This window comes from Nelumbo lutea, chromosome 1, assembly GCF_056320005.1.
Source record: "Nelumbo lutea isolate HS-2025 chromosome 1, American lotus-T2T, whole genome shotgun sequence".
Classification (NCBI taxonomy): domain Eukaryota; kingdom Viridiplantae; phylum Streptophyta; class Magnoliopsida; order Proteales; family Nelumbonaceae; genus Nelumbo; species Nelumbo lutea.
In genome coordinates this window covers 165,252,501-165,272,444 of record NC_142684.1, presented here as the reverse complement: position 1 = coordinate 165,272,444, position 19,944 = coordinate 165,252,501, and the positions used below count along the sequence as shown (strand labels likewise).

The window sequence follows — 19,944 nt, the reverse complement described above, 5'->3', positions numbered from 1 at the left end:
CTGCCAAGGCTGATGCTGGTGTGCCACCAAGTGTTGGGATGGCCTGTCTCAGCCATCAGGGTAAGACCCGAGGCACATGCAGTATGGGATTACTTGAATCCTTGAACCGGACCAGATTTCCAATATTGCCCTGGACCTTGGAGATAGATGGGCAAAACTGGAAAGTTACACCTGACCCCTAGACTCCATTATGACACTTCACTAGGTGTTGGATCAGGCTGCCTTTGATATGCCAATCAGTGAGATCCTTAGCGGGGATCAAAACCTGGGTATGTTGGGGCAGTTTGAGAATTCATCTGAGTGGGTGATCATATTGACAGAATCAGCCACTTTGTCGGACAAAGGGTAATGATCGGGAATGCACTCTCTCTGATGGAAACCAAACTGCCGGCAGTTGATTTCAATCATTGGAATTTTGTTTTGCAAAATTAATATATTTATATATATATATGTACGGTTTCAAATTGTTTGCAAATGGTTTTAATTCCCGGGATCCATGTGAGAGGAGAGTGCGGCACTGTTCCTTGCAGCCGAGGGAGAGGTCCTCTCTTGTCGGGCAGTGCTTGATCATTAAGGTCTGAGAGGTTAAGTGTAAGACCATTGAGGATAATACCTGATGGGCTAATCTTGCACCTGCCCACAGTCCCTATGTTTTTATAAGATGACTTGGCCCAGGGACCACTTAATGTAAGTGTTGAGCCCATAGGGTCCATATGATGGACTCAAGGGGTTCATTGAGTTTTTCAATGAATTCGGCTGGGCCTTGTATTAAAGGCTGGGCCAAACCCATGTGGCTGGTGCGTAGATCAATGCTTGGGTCCAACGCCATACAAAGAAGCCCAACTGGGCAGCAGATTGGAAAGTAATTAGACACTGATCACTTAATGGGCCAGAAGCCCATTTCGAGGTGGGCTGATATGATCACCCATCCTTGGGGCGAATCTGAGATTAATGTTAGTAAAAGGATTGGGCCTTTAGCCTTATCCACTCTTGGAGACCAAATTCAAATTAGATTTGAATCTGGTAACCTCCTGATAAGATCAGGAGTAAGCTAACTTTATTTATAGATAGGATTAAGATTATCCCCTATCCAAATACTGATTTGGATTGGGATAACTCCTAATTAGGAGGTTTCTTAATCAAGAAGAAAGGAGGAGAAACCCTAACCAAAAGAAGGAGAGAAATACAATAGATTTCGAATCAAGAGAAATCGCAAGAAAGGTTCCTGCGAATTGAGATCAGATCTCATACTCCAAAAAAAGAAAGAAGAACCAGTTCAGCTTTTTCGCTTTTGGAGTTCTCCTCCTGCCGCTTTCATCTGGTTTTGCAAGATTAGATCTTTGCAGAAAAAGGAAGTCAAGAAATCTGTTCTTGACATCAGTCTTGCAAGAAAGACTGAAAAAGATTCAGTGTTTAGTACTTCCAGAGGATTCTTGTGAAGGATCCAATGTGTATGACGCACTCTGCTGGTTCTGTTCTATCCACAGTTGTGTCATCTTCAGCAGGAACAGATCTTGGAGCATTCTTTGGGCGTGAACACCAACTTTGGGAGATAGTGCTTCTCCGGATCAGGTATATTCCTCCCATTTGTCTTTTGGTACAGATCTGGTTTGATTATGGTTCAAGTAGGATCCTTGAATATTGTATTCTAAATTTAGGCAATATGATTCCCAATTGGGAGAAGGTAGGAAATTTTTGAAATTCGCCCACCCATTCCACATCCTTTATGGCATCCATTAGATGGATCCTACCATTCTTTCATTAGGTATATCCCTCTACTCCCTTTTGGTTTCAGATCTGGTCCGGTTTGGTTTCAAGATTGATCCTTAAAAATGCAGTTTTCTAAAATAGGGAATGCATTTCCCACATGGGAGAGAAATTTTTGAAATTTCAGCCAACCTTCCTGTAGGGTTCGGCCATCCCTGTGATGGATCTCTCATCCCTTCAGTGGTATCAGAGCCAGGTTCAAATCTTGAACCAAAACTAAACCAGATCTAGATCTACCCAAATGGGCAGTTGGCATCCTACCCGATTTGCGCAGTTAGCATTTTTGTAGAAAATTGATTCCTAGTTTTTGGGCGATTGATCTGAAATTAAATCTTTATAAATCTAATTTATATTTAGAATTGTTCTACATATTTTTCTTGATTTTTGGGTTGTTCGTATGGTGTAGATCGAATTCTTTAATGGTGCAAGAAATCTGCGCACCTGCTGTTCTATTCATTCTTTGCTTGTAATTAATTTTTTTTTTAATTTTTAGGCGAAATGTATAGGAATTCAATTTTAATGTAATATTAATAGAAAATAGGTTTTGTATTTTATTTCATTCGAAATGAAGCAGATTGCGCAAGGGAGAGATTTTCGCAGATATGGGTTCAGCCATCTGCACAGTTTTGGAAACTGCGTGCTGCGATCTAATTTTGTTTTGTAGGGTAGCAGTCCTACAAACAGCCCTCCTACTGATTCTTTTTTGTCATGTATCAGTTATTTAATTTTGGATCATCTTTCTTAAATTAAAATCTTGAATTAAAAATCAAACCCTAGACCCATTCAAACCAGATTGGACCAAACTGGTTGGACTGAACCTGTGGTTTGATAGGGGCTGTTCTCAACCCTAAATTTTCACTCATGGGTCCAGGAGTTTATGGTTAATTGCAAGATGCAATTCAGCCCACATCTGTATAACCCAGTTTTAATATGTTAAAACTGCTTTAGCCCATTTCAGCATAAAAGCTATATGGGTCGAACTGTTCTTTGCAATTCAACCCATATACCTAGATAATTTTAGTCAATAATATTATGAAATTATATGGGATTTAATTATGGATTTCATGCATGTGATGTATGGATGTGTGATGTGCAACATTCGTGGGCTGTAAGTATTTGGCCCATGTTGATTCTATTGTGGCTCTTGCGCACACCATGGCTGAATGCACATTATTTCCATGGTGTCCTTAAGATCATTAGATGATCTCCCTTTGTGGTGGGCCCCACACCAGCTTCCTCCCCAAGAGAAACCATGCGAAACCTTAGCTGTTTAGGGCCCATCTAAATCTAGCTTTATGAAAGTTAGTGGGAGCCACTTTCATTTGACCTAAATAAAACTAGGGCATAATATTTCGTTCCCTTGACTAAAATATGAGTGCATGTGATAGGGAGATTCATGTGATGAACTCTCTAAAAGCCTTCCATCATTAACATGAAGATGAGTCCTTTAATAATGAGGAGATGCACCATAAAATTAGGCTATTCATTTGCTATTGGATCAATTGGATTGTTTCATAGGATTATAGGGGCATCATAGACTGACGTGGGAGGGGACTATCCTAAAATGGAAGACTCTATCACGGTACCTTGGCGTTCACGAATATGATCGGTAAGCACTCACTGGACGGAAAGGTTTAACCTAAAATGGCAATGAACCTTGTTTAATAGAGGCCAAAGGGAAAGCTCATAAGATGAGTGAATGTGATCCATCACAGAAGGTGGTGGGGTTATGCAGCTGAAACAATTGGCTCCATGCACCCTATGTGATTTTCCACATTTTCAGAGACATAATTCACAGTCTCTGTCATTGAGATAGGAGGGAAATCTCAAAGATGAATAAATGGAAATGGAACAAAGATTAAAAGTCATATCTATGTAGATAACATGAATCAAATAAGGTTGTGGACTAATATTTGCTTTGCCCTTTATCAAAAATGGCAAACGAAAAATTCGCTAAACTGTTGGATGACAATAAGCTCAAGGGCCCAAATTACGATGACTGGTATCATAACCTTATGCTGGTTCTAACGTCCAAGAATTGGACAAGGTAGCTAAGAACCCTACTCCGGAATGCTCGGGTGATAGGGCTTCTGAGGCTTGCAGGAGGGACTATCAATATTGGGAGGAGAAAAATTCTCTTGCATGGTTCTATATCATAACCTCCTTAGATAATCAGATACAATGACAATTCGATCAAATCGAATTGTCCAAGGATATCTTGGATAGTCTAAGGACGATGTATGAGGAGAAAAATTGTTCTACTCGTCAGAAGGTCTTGAAACAATTCATGACCGCACAAATGTCCAAGAACCAGCTAGTTCATGACCATTGTCTTAAGATGATGGGATACATCAATGAACTGGAGGCTCTATGATTTGGGCTAAATCATGTCACCAAGGTTGATGCCATCCTGAACTCTTTGCCTCCTTCCTTCAATCAGTTCATCATGAATTATAACATGAACAATTTAAATTCTAGCATCTAGGAACTCAACAATATGTTGTAGAGGGCCGAGGAACTGATAAAGAAGGATGAGCCCATTGCCATGCTTTTTGATGGTGGAAAATCAGGCAAGAAGAAGAGGAAGGCAAAGAAGAAGCCTCAAAAGAAGTTAGCAAGCCCAAAAGGCAGAGGAATGACAAAGCATCCGTTGCTTGTCACTTCTGCAAGCAGGCCAGCCATTGGAAGAGGAATTGTCTGCAGTACCTGGAGACCAAGAAACAAGGTAATTTTGAATCCTTTGTCATAGAAACCAATATGTTGGTAACTTTTGCTTCCTGGTGTATTGATTCTAGGGCTTCTACTCATGCATGTAATATATTATATGGGTTCAGGACAAGCAGAAAACTAAGTGATAGAGAGGTGATTCTTTACTTGGGGATTTCTGCAAGTGTTGCAGCTACAGCCATAGGAACTGTAGAATTGTATTTCAGAAAAAGGAGCAATTACATTAAAATATTGTCTTTATGTACCCAATTTTGAGAAGAAATTTGATTCTTATTTCAAAACTATGTGTGGATGGATATTTTGTTCTCTTTAGTAATATGATTACTATCAAAAGAAATAAGAAATTCCTCACATACGGACAACTTGAGAATGGTCTCTATGTTCTCCATCCTTCTCTAGAAACAATTATAACTAGAACTATGTCAGATGATAACCTCAAGAAAAGAACCTGTGGTAGTTAATCCCATGTGGTTGTGGCATTACCGACTTGGCCACGTTAACATAGATCGTATCACAAGGTTGGTAAATGATGGTCCTTTGCATTTTTTAACTGTAGAAGATGTTCCAACCTGTGAACCTTGCCTTCAGGGTAAGATGACGAAATTGCCATTTAACGGTAAGCCTGAACAATCAAAAAGCACAGTTGACCTTATACATACTAATGTATGTGATCCCATGAATGTTAGGACACGTAACCAATACGTTTATTTCATAACCTTTGCCAATGATTACTCATGGTATGGTTACATGTACCTAATGAATCATAAGTCTGAATCTTTTGAAAAGTTCAAAGAATTTAAACATGAAGTCAAGAAACAGTTAGGGTGAGAAATTAAGACCCTTTGATCAGATCGAGGTAGCGAGTATCTCTCTGATGAATTCAGGAACTACTTAAAGGACAATTGGATTGTATCACAACTAGCTCCTCCAGCTACATCATAGCTAAATAGTGTGTCAGAAAGGAGGAACCAGACTTTATTGGGTATGGTCTGATCACTTCTCGTACACTCAAAACTACCCACACCCTTTTGGGGTTACGCATTAGAGACTACAATATACGTGCTGAACCGGGTTCCAACCAAATCCGTTCCAAAGACTCCCTATGAGGTTTGGACTGATAAGAAACCAAGTGTGAGACACTTAAAGATTTGGGGTTGTTCGGTACATGTTAAAAGAACAAATGCTGACAAATTGTAATCCAAGACCAGTCATTACCTATTTGTAGGCTACCCATAAGGCTCTGTAGGGTATTTGTTCTATGACTCAAGAGAACAGAATGTGTTCTGTAGTCAAAATGCCCATTTGTTGGAAGATGATTACATCCTGAACAACCATCATCAAGAAGTTGCTCTTGATGAGGAGAGATCAGGGGTAGTGGGAGATGTCCCACAAGCTCTAGTCAATAACCAACCTAGGAGATCTACCTAGGATTCCAGGTCTCCAGTTCATTACGACTATGACAAAGAAAGTTACTTGGTGAAAATCACAATCAGTGAGAAGGACTCCGTAACTTATATAGAAGCTATGTGGGACATAGATTCCTTGAAGTGGGTAGATGGCATGAGAGCAGAGATGGACTCAATGGAGACCAATGGAGTCTGGACTCTGATAGATTTGCCCCCTGGGGTAAAAGCAATTGGTTGCAAATGCATATATAAGAGGAAGAAGAGCCCCAATGGTAAGGTTGAGACCTACAAGGCTTGTCTTGTGGCGAAAGGGTACACTAAAAAAGAATGAATCAATTATGAGGAAACATTTTCACTTGTGGCCATGCTTAAATCCATTAGGGTCCTGCTAGCTATAGCAGCATACCATGACTACGAGATTTGGCAAATGGATGTCAAAATAACATTCCTGAATGGAGATCTTACTAAAGACATCTATATGCAACAATCGCAAGGTTTAATAGCTACAAGTTAGGAACACATGGTATATAAACTAAACTGATTCATATATGGACTTAAGAAAGCTTGTAGGAGTTGGAACATCCAGTTTAACTCTACCATCAAACAGTTTGACCTTGAGCAAAATCCAAATGAGCCATGTGTTTACAGGAAAACTAGTGGGGATAAGGTTACGTTTTTGGTTCTGTATATAGATGACATTCTACTCATTGGGAATGATGTAGGAATGTTGACTACAGTGAAAGTGTGCTTTCATAGCAATTCTCCATGAAAGATCTTGGAGAAGCCTCCTACATACTATGTCTTCGACTCTATAGAGATAGATTGAAGAGGATAATAGGATTATCCCAGTCTACTTACACTGACAAAATAGTCAAGAGATATAGCATGGAGAACTCCAAGAAAGGAAATGTTCCTTTCAGGCATGGAGTCACTCTCTCTAGGTGTATGTCTCCCAAGACTCACGAAGAGTTTGAGGGCATGAAAGAGGTTCCCTATGCCTCATCCGTAGGGAGTATCATGTATGCCAAGTTGTACAATCGTCCTGACATTTCTCAAGAAGTGAGTGTAATAAGTAGGTACCAATCTAACCCAAGGCAGGAGCATTGGACCGATTTGAAAAATATACTAAAATATCTTTGAAGGACAACAGAGTTTTGTATGGTATTCGATGTTAGTTCACTACAGATCTAGGGGTATACTGATGTCAATTTTCCAGTCAGATTCAGATGATAGAAAATCTACATCTGGTTATATCTTCACGATATGATCATGTGTTGTTTGTTGGAAAAGCATAAAATAGGGGTCAATGACGGATTCCACAACCGAAGCCGTATACATTGCCGCAAGTGAAGCTGCCAAAGAAGCTGAATACATTGCTGCCAAAGAAGCCAAAGAAGCCAAAGAAACTATAAAACAGGAATTGGGAGTAGTTCCATCCAGCACATCACCCATTCCATTGCTGTGTGACAACATTGGAGCCATTGCTCAAGGAGCCACGAGCCCACTCAAAGTCAAAGCACATCGAGAAGAAGTACCATATATTACGGAAGATAGTTTGAAGAGGGGACTTCCTAATTCAAAAGGTAGCATCAGCGGAAAATGTAGTAGACCCATTGACTAAGCCACTGACACAAAAAGTGTTTGAGAAACACGTGGAAAGCATGGGACTTCGGCTTATACCCGATTGGACCTAAGTGCAAGTGGGAGTTGTTAGACAGTGTATGCCCTTAGCTCCAATCAGAATGATGTACATTATAACATTTAATGTAAATGAATAAAGTACATATTTGATTCATGTAATTATGGTGTTTTTCTATGTAATACACTTAAACTAGACACATATGAGACTCGTGTTAGTTTAGAAAATTCACAACCATTGGATAGATCTGGGGAGATTTATCTTGCCAAGGCTAATACTGATGTGCCACCAAGTTGGTTTGGGTGGCTTGTCTCAGCTGCCAGGGTGAGACCTGAGGTACATGAAGTGTGGGTTTTCTTGAAACCTTGAACTGGACCAAAATTCCAGTATTTCCCTAGTCCTTGGAGATAGATAGGAAAAACTAGAATGTTACACCTGACCCCTAGACTCGATTATGATACTACACTAGGTGTCAAATTGGGCTGTCTTTGATATGCCAATCAGTGAGATCCTTAGAGGGGGTCAAAACCAGAGTATGTTGGGACAGTTCGAGAATTCATTTGAGTGAGTGATCATAGTGACAGGATCAACCCCTTTGTCAGACAAAGTGAATGATCGGGGATGCACTTTCTCTGATGGAAACCTAAACTACGGCTGTTGATTTCAATTGTTGAAATTTGTTTTGCAAAATATATTTATATAAAGATATACATATATATATATATATATATATATATTATGGTTTGAAAATTTTTGCAAAAGGTTTAATTCCCGAGATCCATGTAAGTAGAGAGTGAAACACTATACCTTGCAGCTGAGGCAGAGGTCCTCTCTTGTCAAGTTTTTAAAGGTGGCTTGACCTAAGGACCATTTAGTGTAAATGTTGGGCCCATTAAGAGCCCATGGTGATGGACTCAGGGGTTCACTGTCTCCTACAGTGAATTCGGCCAGGCCTTGTAACAGAGGCTGGGCTGAACCCATGTGGCTGATGGGTAGATCAATGTTTGGGTCCCATGCCATACAAGGATAACCAATTGGGTAGTAGATTGAGGGATTAGTGAGCACATAGACTTAGTGGACCTAAAGCCCAATTCAAAATGGCTTAATAAGATTACTTAGAAGAGGGCAATTCTGGAATTTATATCAGTAGATAGGATAAGGGGTTATCCCTGTTAGATAGTCTTTTGTATGCCCTTAGCTTCAATCAGAATGATGTATTTTTGACATTTATTCTAAATGAATAAAGTGCATATTTGATTCATGTTCTTGTGGCTTGTTTCTGTGTTAAACCCGTAAACTGGACACTTAATGAGACTCGTGTTAGTTTAGAATGCTCACAGCCAGTGGGTCAGTTTGGGGAGACCTATCTTGATAAGGCTGACACTGATGTGCCACCAAGCCGGTTGGGGGGGCATGTCTCAGCCACCAGGGTGAGACCCAAGGCACATGCAGTTTATGATTAATTAAATCTTTGAACCGGACCAGATTTCCAGTATTGCCCTGGACCTTGGAGATTGATGGGCAAAACTGGAAAGTTACACCTGACCCCTTGACTCAATTATGATACTTCACTAGGTGTCGGATTGGGTTGTTTTGGATATGCCAATCATTGAGATCCTTAGCGGGGGTCAAAACCTGGGTATGTTGGGACAGTCTGAGAATTCATCTGAGTGGGTGATCATAGTGACAGGATCAGCCCATTTGTCGAACAAAGGTAATGAACGGGGATGCACTCTCTCTAATGGAAGCCAAGACTGCCGGCAGCCGATTTCAATCGTTGAGATTTGTTTTTGCAAAATATATTTTATATGAGATATAAAAGTATATATATATATTATGGTTTCTAAAATGTTTGCAAAGGGTTTTAATTCCCGGGATCCACATAAGCAAAGAGTGAAACATTGTTCCTTGCAAACGAGAGAGAGGTCCTCTCTTGTTAGGCAGTGTTTGATCATTATGGGTTGAGAGGTTAAGTGTAAGGCCACTGAAGTTAATACCTGATGGGCTAATCTTGCATCTGCTTACAGTCCCTAGGTTTTTATAAGGTGGCTTGGCACATGGACCACTTAATGTAAGTGTTGGGCCCAATAGAAGCCCATGTGATGGGTTTCAGGGGGTGCACTGTCCACAACAGTGTATTCGACCAAGCCTTGTGACAAAGGCTGGGCTGAACCCATGTGGCTGATGTGTAGATCAATGCTTGGGTCCCATGCCTTACAAAGAAGCCCAACTGGGCAGCAGTTTGGAAACAGTTTGAGCACATAGACTTATTGGGCTTAAAGCCCATTTTGAACTGGCCTATTTTTTAGTTAAATAGAGGGGGCGGATCTGGGATTAAATCAGCAGATAGAATAGAGTCCTACTCTATCCACTCAAAGAGACCAGATCTGAATTCAGATCTGGAAACCTCCTAATAAGATCGGGAGAAGGTTGATCTAATCTGCAGATAAGATAAGGGTCTTATCCTTATCACTTAAAGAGAGTCCAAATACGGATAATGATCTGAATTAGGAAACTCCTGATAGGATCAAGAGCTGATAAAAACAGAAGGGGGTGAACCATCTAGATCATCCAAGCATCCAGAGATCAAATCTCTGATAACCAAGAGAGAAGACATCAATGCCATCTTTTGCTCTTGCGTTCTCCTCCAGTTGCCGCCTCACTGCTAGTTCGATCTCCTTGGTGGGAGAAGATCAAGAAGTGTTCTTGATATTAGTCTTTAGAGAAAGACTGATAGGAAGTTGTGCTCACTGACTCCATTGGATTCTTCCTGTAGAGTATGGTTTGTAGGACGGACCCTACTAATTCTGCTCCTCCATCCACTGTGTCATCTTCAGTGGGAGCAGCCTTTGGTGATCTTCTTTGGGCATGAACACCTCAATTGAGAGATACTATTTCTCTGTATCAGGTATATCCCTCTCCTACTATTTCGTTTCAAATTTGGTTTGGTTTATGGTTCAAGATTGATCCTTGCAAATATGATTTTTCTAAAATAGGGAATACGATTCCCAGTTGAAGGGAGAGAATTTTTGAAATTCGCCCACCTTATTCCACAAGTTTTGGGCATCCATTTGATGAATCTTTCACTCCCTTCAATCCCTATCCACTCAAAGAGTTCATATCCAAATAAAGATTTGGATAAGGAAATTCCTAATTTGATTAGGAAGGCTAATCTTTATCTGCATATAAGATAAGGGATTATCCTTATCTCTTAAAGAGAGTCCAGGTCCAAATTACAAAGAGAGACATCACAGTTTGACTGCACTGTCTTCTTCTCTCCTGTTCTTGCTGCCCTACCAGATCAATCTCCACCAGTGGGAGTGATCAAGAACAGCTCTTGATATTACCTTTTTGTGGAAAAAGCAATATGAAGTCATGCTCACCTGCCCTCCATCATAATATTGTTGAAGAATTCGGTTCTTGCTAAAGAATTGCCTTGCTGGTTCTGCTTCACCTTACACTGTGTCATCTTTGGTGGAAGCAGTCTTTGGTCTTCTCCTTGGGCGTGAACACCTTCTTTGGGGGTTTACTATTACTCCATATCAGGTATATTCCTCTATTCCCTTTTGCTTTCAGATCTGTTCCGATTTGGTTTCAAGATTGATCATTGAAAATGCAGTTTTCTAAATAGGGAATGCGATTCCGACATGTGAGAGAGAGAAATTTTTCAAATTTCGCCCAACCTTCTTGCAGGGTTTGGCCAACCATATGATGGATCTCTCATTCTTTCACTCTCATCGTTTTGTGCCTTTGATAGTAATAAAAGGGAAAAGGGGTCCCCCCTCCTATCCTCAATATCACTTGCAAGAGTTTGGCAACCATTGCTCTGTAGATTCGTTGGTCACATAGTTTGGTAGATAGCTCAGCAGATAGCTCGGTAGCTTTCATTCTTCAACTTTGCAAACTGCCCGGTATGTCCTCTTCATCTCATCGGTCCTCTTCCTCATACGGGTCTTCTAGTAGTTTGGTGGGTGCCGAACCCAACCAAAGATAAATATTCTTGCTCAGGGTTAATAATTTGCAGACAGTGATGAGCAAGGTCATTCTCCACAGGGATTGGGTGGATTTATTTCCAAGTAGATGGATTAAGGGGGGTTGTAAAGTTAACGAAAATAAGAAAATAGCAGAAAATAACAGAAAACAAAGATTAAATCAATGGGAGATGGCTTCCGATTGAAGGGACAAGTTCAGCTTTGATTCGTAGCATTGATCCTTGATGCAAAGATAGATTCATATGTTTATGAATAAATTGGTTATAGCTATTAACAAGTTCTAACAGCCAGCCTCTACTCTTATTATTAGACAACCAAAACAAGCTCTTTGATTGCTTCCCTTATTAATAGGCAGTCCTAAACAAGCTCTTAGGATTTAACCTATTAATAGCATTAAGAGGGGAGAGACCCAATTCTGGTTAGCGATCTCACAAGCTCGGATCGTTTAAACCAGATCATATATTTTCCTAACATAGATCGAAAACTTTTTTTTTGCAATCAATTTATGTTAGTTGCCACCATGATCGAACCTACCAATCATATACAAAACTGGAGGTTCAATCGGCCATAGATTATTTCCATTGAATGAGCAAGGGTCCCTTCTTGCTTAATCAACAAAAATAATCCTCACAGTTAATTAGCAGAAAACATATGAATACCCATAAACAATGAACTAAAATAAAAATCAATTAGATCTCACAATATTATAGAATCAAGGCTTCCCTAACCCTTCAACCAGAAATAAAAACTTACAGACACTTCATGATGAAAACGCAACTTCTAGATGAGAAAGGGGGGCGAACTCTTGCTTCTTCCTCCTTGGTTGCTGATTTCCCTCTCTGAAGACTGAAGCTCTCCTGGAGGAATTGATGCCTTGGGTGCTGGTCTGCCCCCCCTTTATATAGATTTGGGGAGAGGGCTGCTCTCCAACTCCCTTAAGGAGATTATGCTCAAATTGGAAAGTCTAGTCTAATTTGAACTTATCCTATCTAACTCTTATCTCTTATCTTTATAGGATTACAAATTGAGAATTTAAATCTGGTAAAACTCTTTTATTGAGATTACATTCAACTTCTATTCTAATGGGACTCTTGGATCTTGAATTCGAACTGGGCTTCTTTAACAATTCGGGCTTGCTTCAAGACTCTTTGCGAAATGGGCTTCAGCTTGTGAAATGGGCCTTGCTACGAAATTGCTCTGAATTTGGGCCCAAATTCGTCTTCGATTCGGACTGGTTATGCCAAAACCCAAACATAAAAGTTGTGGACCATTTCCTTATCTTTCCAGTGCTTCTTGAAATATCCAAATTGGAGTCCGGAATTGAGAGTTAGGTCCATATCACTGATCGGTGCCGAAACTGTACAAAAACATCCGATTAGCCTTGTTTTCTTCCAATCGCCTTCTTTCTTGCCTTGAATCAAAATATAAGAGTAATGAGTACAATTAAGTACCAATTAAGTGTAAAATACTGAATATTGAGGGATAAACATATGACAAATTTTATTCTTATCATAGTTCTAGTTCTAGTTCTAGTTCTAGCTCTTCTCGTAGCTTGACATACTCGATGCGGGCCGAATCTGTCAAAATCCAAAACATAAAAGTTGTGGGCCTTCCTTTTATCTTTATAATGCTTCTTGAATTGTCCAATTCGGTGTCCGAAATTGAGAGTTAGGCCCAGATTACTGACTGTCGCCGAAACTGTGCAAAATCACCCGATTTGTCCTGTTTTCTTCCAATTGCCTTCTTTATTGCCCTAGATCGAAAGACAAGAGTAATGAGTTCATTTAAGTGATAAATAAATATAAAAGAGTGAATATTAGAGGATAAAAATAGGGTTCTTTTTGGTCTCATCAATGAGCACAACAAAACTGGTACAGGGTGTTGCCTGGGTGCAGTTGATGTAGAACTCCTTTAGGATTTTCCTAGACCTCACATCCTATTGTGTCAGCCGTGATACTAAACTAACCTTGGGGATGGTGAGCTTTATGCTCCAATTGAAACACCACCAGTAGGGGTACTATTACTTCTCCACCTAGTGGAACATTCAATCATTGGTCGGAGCCCCTTCTTCTAGGAAGCACTAGAAGGAGTCGTTCTTCTTTGTCTGAATCCCTGGGGGTTTCCCTTTTCCTGTTGAGCTACGGGGGCCGAGGATGTCTCTACCACAGTCCCAATGGTTAGCTCTTACTTGAGAGGAGAGGTTGGCCCTGAGCATGATCCATGAAATCAATGTTATTGCGTACACATGCTCGGGGATGCTGATGCTCGCTGAGCTGATTGAAAGGGTGGCTGATCTTGCCTACATTGTACTTATCTTGGGACTCTTATGTTGCAGGTGTGAGCATGGCCAGCGAGGAAAAAATTGTTTGTTGGATGAAGGATTCAGAAGTGAGAGGTTGAGGAGGATGACGTTGTCATGGTAGACCTCGAAGGGGTCTGTCGTCCCGCTGGTATGACGGTGATTGAGGTAGGAAGCAGCTCGGCTCTGCACGTGCTGAGGTGGTCGGTTCACATCGACGATAATTTAGAGACACCTGGGGTTTTTCGATTAGTTACTATGGGGAATTATGACCATGTACATAGATCAAGAATCAATCAGGGTTGGTAGTGGAGTCTTGGAGTGTGCTCTACTTTGGTCTACTGTCCAAGTAAATACTCTTTTGTTTATTCCTTATGTTTTGCTCTCCTTTTCGGTAAACTTATCATATTTGTTTGTAGAATGCTTGCGCGTTGGTCGCTTTGGTTGATCATCTCTGAGACATTAGATCACCGTACGAGTGAAAACACTCCAAGTATCTATGGTAGAAGACCCAGTTGGCTGATCTCTAGGCAGTTGTGGAGCGATCGATCATGCTGGAGAGGTAAGTGGCCGTGCTAAAGATGCAACTGGCTGAGCAGGCTAGTCTTGTCCAGGAGTTGAAGTGAGAGATCACCGAGTTCAAGGCTGAGTGGGACAGGCTGAGGTAGGAGGCCACCAAGGAAGCCATCATCAATTATAAGGCATTGGAGGAGATGCAATTGCACATGGACGAGTATGCTGAGGCCTCCATTGTGGCTGAGTTCAACATTTTTTGACTAAGGATCCCTCGCTGTCACCTGGAGTTGGCCATTGTGTCACAAGGTTGGGATGCTTTTGATCTAAATTCTCCACAAGGGTCTGCCGAGGGAGTTGAGAATGAGGTCGAAGCTGCTATTGGTGCTATTGATTCTGCAACTAAGGACTGATCGACACCATTTTTTTTTTTTGTGTTGACTTGGTATGCCGAACCTTAAACGACTGTAATAGGCCATCTTAAGTTGAATACCAGATCTTTTTCATGTTGACTATATATATGCCTCTTCTTGTTGTTACTATACTTGTGCATTTCTTTTTAGCCAAAGCCGGCCCAGTCGGCCTATTATACTTGTCGAGTTGATGAACCTACAATTTATCTATATTTTATGAGGTTTTTGCATGAAATTTTATGCTGGTTTAATTAGACTTTGCCCTATTTTAGCTTGATTGCAAGAAAGATTTTAGGGGGAGCCAAATCAACAAAAAGAAGGCAAAAGCAAGAAAAGAAAGCCCAAAATTTATCAAGTTCAGTCCGGCCCAGCCATGAGAGCAAGGGAGTTTTCATTCGGCCCAAGAAGTGCAAGCTAACTCTTTGGAAAACCCAAAGGAAGAAGCCTAGCAAGAAGGAAATTTCGGCCCAGCCCATTTTTAGCCCAAATAATAGCATAGAGTGTAGCCCACATGAGCTCAAAAGCAAGCTAAGTTGTAGCCCAAATAGCAGCCCAAAGGGAGCTAGGGGCGGCAACTCCTAAATGTTTCTTGAAGAGAAGGAGGGAGCACTCTAGAAGGTTCATGAGGGGTGTAATACACCCAATTCTAGAGACTTCAAGAAGGGCAAGAGCCCCCTTGAAAAACTATATAAGGAGGCCTCTAGGAGGGGGGAGAGGTGTTCAATTGCTTGAGAGGAAGGCTCTCCCACTCTTAGAGGTTCGGCCACCTTGAGAGAAGAGAAGAGAAGAGAAGAAGGCTAGGTGCAAGGAAGAAGAAGAAGAAGGGCTGAAGGAAGTTCAAGAAAAAGCAAGCTAGAAGAGAAGGTGAGTTCAAATTGAGGGTTTGTGATTCAAAGATCTTTTGTAATAAATCATTTGTAGTTTCATTCTCTTTTGATTTGAATTCAGTTTCTTTGTTATATTTTCTTTCTTCTTTCTCCTTGTTTCCATTCTTCCTTGATGTATTTCAGCTTGTAAAATTTCAGTTCAGCAATCTAATTCTTTTTGATTCATTCAAATGGTCATGAATTGTACTTGAAGTTTCTTGAATAAGGGTGTTATTGTAGAGTAATTCGGCCAACTAACCTTCAAAACTCAGATCTGAATTCTCAGATCTGAGATTGCAAAATCTGAATTGCTTGAAAGAGAATTCAGATCTGAAATATAAAGATTGGCCGAATTAATCTACAGCTTGGAATTCCTAGAGTGCTTGAGAGAGACTCTAGGAATTCAGATCTACCATTCAAGAACTGAATTGAGTGCAAGGTTAGAGATAACTTGCACAATTCAGTTGCTGATCAATTCAGATTTGAATTGATGCCTTAGAAGTGTTTGAAGAAATGCATGCATGGGGATTAGATTCTTGCTAGATATAGAAGAACCGTCACTCATGCATAGGATTAACATGCGTTTGAGAGAGGCTGTTCATGACTTTGGGGTTTCACCAAACCAAGGCTCAATCATGATTTATTCGAATGATCCAAATTGATAGATTGCTGAATTCTGAGAATGACATTTACTGCTTACTCTTCTAACCTGATTTGAAGGCAATTGGGCCAATGATTTAGATAGATTTTAATTTAGGATTTTTTAGCTTTCATTAAAGTTTTGATTTATTTGTTGATCAGATAAGAAGTGCTCCATTTAGTATTGGTAATTGTTTCCTAAATCCTCGTGGGAACGATACTTCACTCACTACTTTATTACTTGAACGGCTAGTGCACTTGCTAGTGTCACAATGAGCCACACATCATGTTTTTGGCACCGTTGCCGGGGAATTTAGAGAAACAATATTAGGAAACATTGAGCATTCTTAATCTGATCTCATTCAGCATTGCATTCATAGTTGTGTTAATTTGCTAACTTTTTCATTTCAGCTTGGACTGCAACTGCTGTACTACTGTAGTTATGTTTCTTCTTTCTTAAGTAGATTACTTTCTTTTTCTGGTTTCAGTTTCATTTTAATAAAGGCATATTTGATTTCTATTCAATCTTGGTGTTGTTCCCTTCAAAATGAAAAAAAGAAAAGAAAAAAATTCACAAAAACATGAGTGTTGCAGATCTGAGTTGCATTCGGCACTCAGATCAGCAGATTTCAGATCTACAGCACTCAGCCGAAAAGAATTGCTTGTGTTTCAGACTTTTATTTCTTTTCCATTACAAAAAGAAAAAAAAAATATATATATATATATAATGAAAAAAAAAGGGAGATCTTTTGAACAACAAGAGGAGCAATTGAGAATTCGGATCAGAATTCAGATTTGAGTTCAGATTTGAGTTCTGCTATTGCAGATCTACAACAGTTCAGATCTGAGTTCCTTTGAACTCAGACCTGAACTGATGCAATTTTGAGGGGAATTGGGTGTCATCACCACCCCAATTCACCCTAGGGCACTTCTGCTATTCCCCAAAAACAATTTGGTAGCAATAACTGAAGGTAAGGCAATTGAGAATTCAGATCCGAACTCAGACTTGAGTTCAGACGTGAATTCTGCTATTGCAGAACTGCTCAGTTCAGATCTGAGTTCAGATGAACTCAGACCTGAACTGATACAAGTTTAAGGTGAATTGGGTGCCATCATCACCCCAATTCACCCTATGATAAATCGGACATACCCCAAAGGTAATTGGATAGCAAAGAATGAAAAAGAAAATTCAGATCTGAACTGATACAGATCTGAACTATAGTTGAGGACTGAACTGATACAGAGCACATTTTGGATTTTGGGTGACTTGAACATTTGCTTTATCCACTTGTAACCGAGCTACATTAGCTAAGGAGGTGTATGTTTGGATTGAATAATTGTTACGCCTCAGATATTTAAGAAAAAATTAGCACTTTCCAAGTATTTCTATTAACATTCAGATCTGTAGCAGGGGTGCTATAGTACAACAGTAAGCAGACCTGATTTTAGATTTCTACAAAAATTGTATGGACCGAATAGCTTGCAATACCAAACATTACAGACCCAACTTTTAGGTCTTAGCAAGTGTTTGATATGCATCAGCTATACAGGTTTGAGCTTCAATTGTAGAGCTTAAAATCCTTAACCCAAGCCTAACTCAGGACTAGTTTTAGTTTATTTCAGATCCTTTTAATATATTTTTCAGATCAGAAATGATTTCAGCCCTAAAGCATCACAGACTTGATTCCAACCTTAATGGATGTATATTGTAGTGTATACCAATGACTGTGTATGAGATATACAGCTCAGATCTGAATTATTATTTGTTAATTTCTCTGGACTAACAATACCAAAGACTTGTAGATCTGAACACAACTAAATTGGGTCTGAATTCAGATGTTGCAATCGATGGATGTAGATAAAGGAACCTTGAATAAGATGATTGATTTAAATCTGCTTTTAGTATAATCGGCTTCATTTATTCATGATAGGATGTAGGTTTTTATATTCCAATAATTCACTTTACATTTTCAGTGTGATAGGATTAGTTATTTATTTTCTTTTGTGAATATTGGCATTTTTATTGCTTTGACCATAACAGTTTATGACAAGCAGACCTGAACTGGAAGAGATCCTTTACGACCCAGAGATTGAACGGACTCTCCGTGTCCGTTTGAGAGCTACTAAGCAAGTCAGACAAGAAGCACAAGAAATGGCTGAACAAAGAACTACGATGGATTATGCCAAGCCCACCCTCACCGGGACTGTCTCCAGCTTTATCAGGCCAACTATTGCTGCCAATAACTTCGAAATTAAACCGGCCATAATCCAAATGATACAAAGTACGGTTCAGTTTTGTGGTATGGCCCATGAGGATCCGAATGCCCATATTGCTAACTTCTTGGAAATCTGTGACACCTTCAAACACAATGGGGTAAGTGATGATGCCATCCGGCTGAGGTTATTCCCATTTTCTTTGAAGGATAAAGCCAAAGCTTGGTTGAACTCATTACCGGCAGGATCTATAGCCACATGGGACGAAATGGCCAGCCATTTTTTCTCTAAATATTTTCCCCCTTCTAAAACTGCTAAAATGAGGAATGACATCACTACTTTTTTCCAGCAAGGGGGGGAATCTTTATATGAGTCATGGGAACGATACAAGGAGCTGTTAAGGAGAGTTCCTCACCATGGCCTTCCCATTTGGCTGCAAGTGCAGACTTTCTATAATGGTCTTATTGACTCAAATAAGACCATATTAGATGCTGCAGCCGGAGGATACATAAATAATAAAACTCCTGAGGTTGCCCATGCACTTATTGAGGAAATGGCAGCCAACAACTATCAATGGCATTCGAAAAGAACTCAAACTAGGAAGCAGCAAGGCTTGCATAATGTTGACACTTATACAGCACTATCTGCACAAATAGGAGCACTCAGTAAGAAAATAGATGAAATGCAGATAGCTGCCATGCATGTGCAGCCTCTTAATTGTGAATTGTGTGGGGGAGGCCACATCAGTACAGACTGCCAAGTTGGCAATCAGTTCAGACCATCTACTGAACAAGTTGACTATGTCAGCAATTCGTCAAGACAGCAGGGTTACCAGAGTCACCATACTTTTCATCCAGGATGGAGGGGACATTCAAACCAGCCCTGGCCAAATCAGCATACTTCCAAGCTGTTCCACCAGACTTATCATCAGCCTGAACCAAAATCCAATTTGGAGGAACTAATGACAAAATTTATAGCAGGTGCAGAAACTAGGTTCCAGAACCAGGAAGCCTCAATCAAAAACCTGGAAAACCAAGTGGGGCAATTGGCACAATTAATCTCTTCTAGACTGCCGGGAACTCTCCCAAGCAACACTGAAGTGAATCCACGAGAGCAAGTGCAAGCTATTACCTTAAGGAGTGGAAAAGAGTTGCCTGAGGTAGAAAAGAAGAATGGGGCTGAACCCAAGGCAGAAACAAGTCTTGGGACTAGACAACAGAAGATGGAACAACCAGAAGCACAACAAGGGATGCACCAACAACCACAAGTTCCATTCCCTAACAGGCTGAAGCAACAAAAATTGGAGAAGAAATTTGGTAAGTTTCTTGAAATATTTAAAAGTTTACATATTAATATTCCTTTTGCTGATGCTTTAGCCCAGATGCCACACTATGCAAGGTTTTTGAAGGAACTATTGGCAAACAAAAGGAAACTGGGAGATGTGGCTACAGTTGCATTAAATGAGGAAT

At 40.2% G+C, this 19,944-nt stretch overlaps 1 non-coding gene across 1 annotated transcript; it reads right to left on the bottom strand.

Annotated features, from left to right (window-relative positions):
• Positions 1-18,791: 18,791 nt before the first annotated feature.
• On the bottom strand, positions 18,792-18,898 carry LOC148878914 (small nucleolar RNA R71). Its single transcript, XR_016106176.1, has one exon. It is a non-coding gene; the product is annotated as a small nucleolar RNA R71 (small nucleolar RNA).
• Between the last annotated feature and the right edge of the window lie 1,046 nt (positions 18,899-19,944).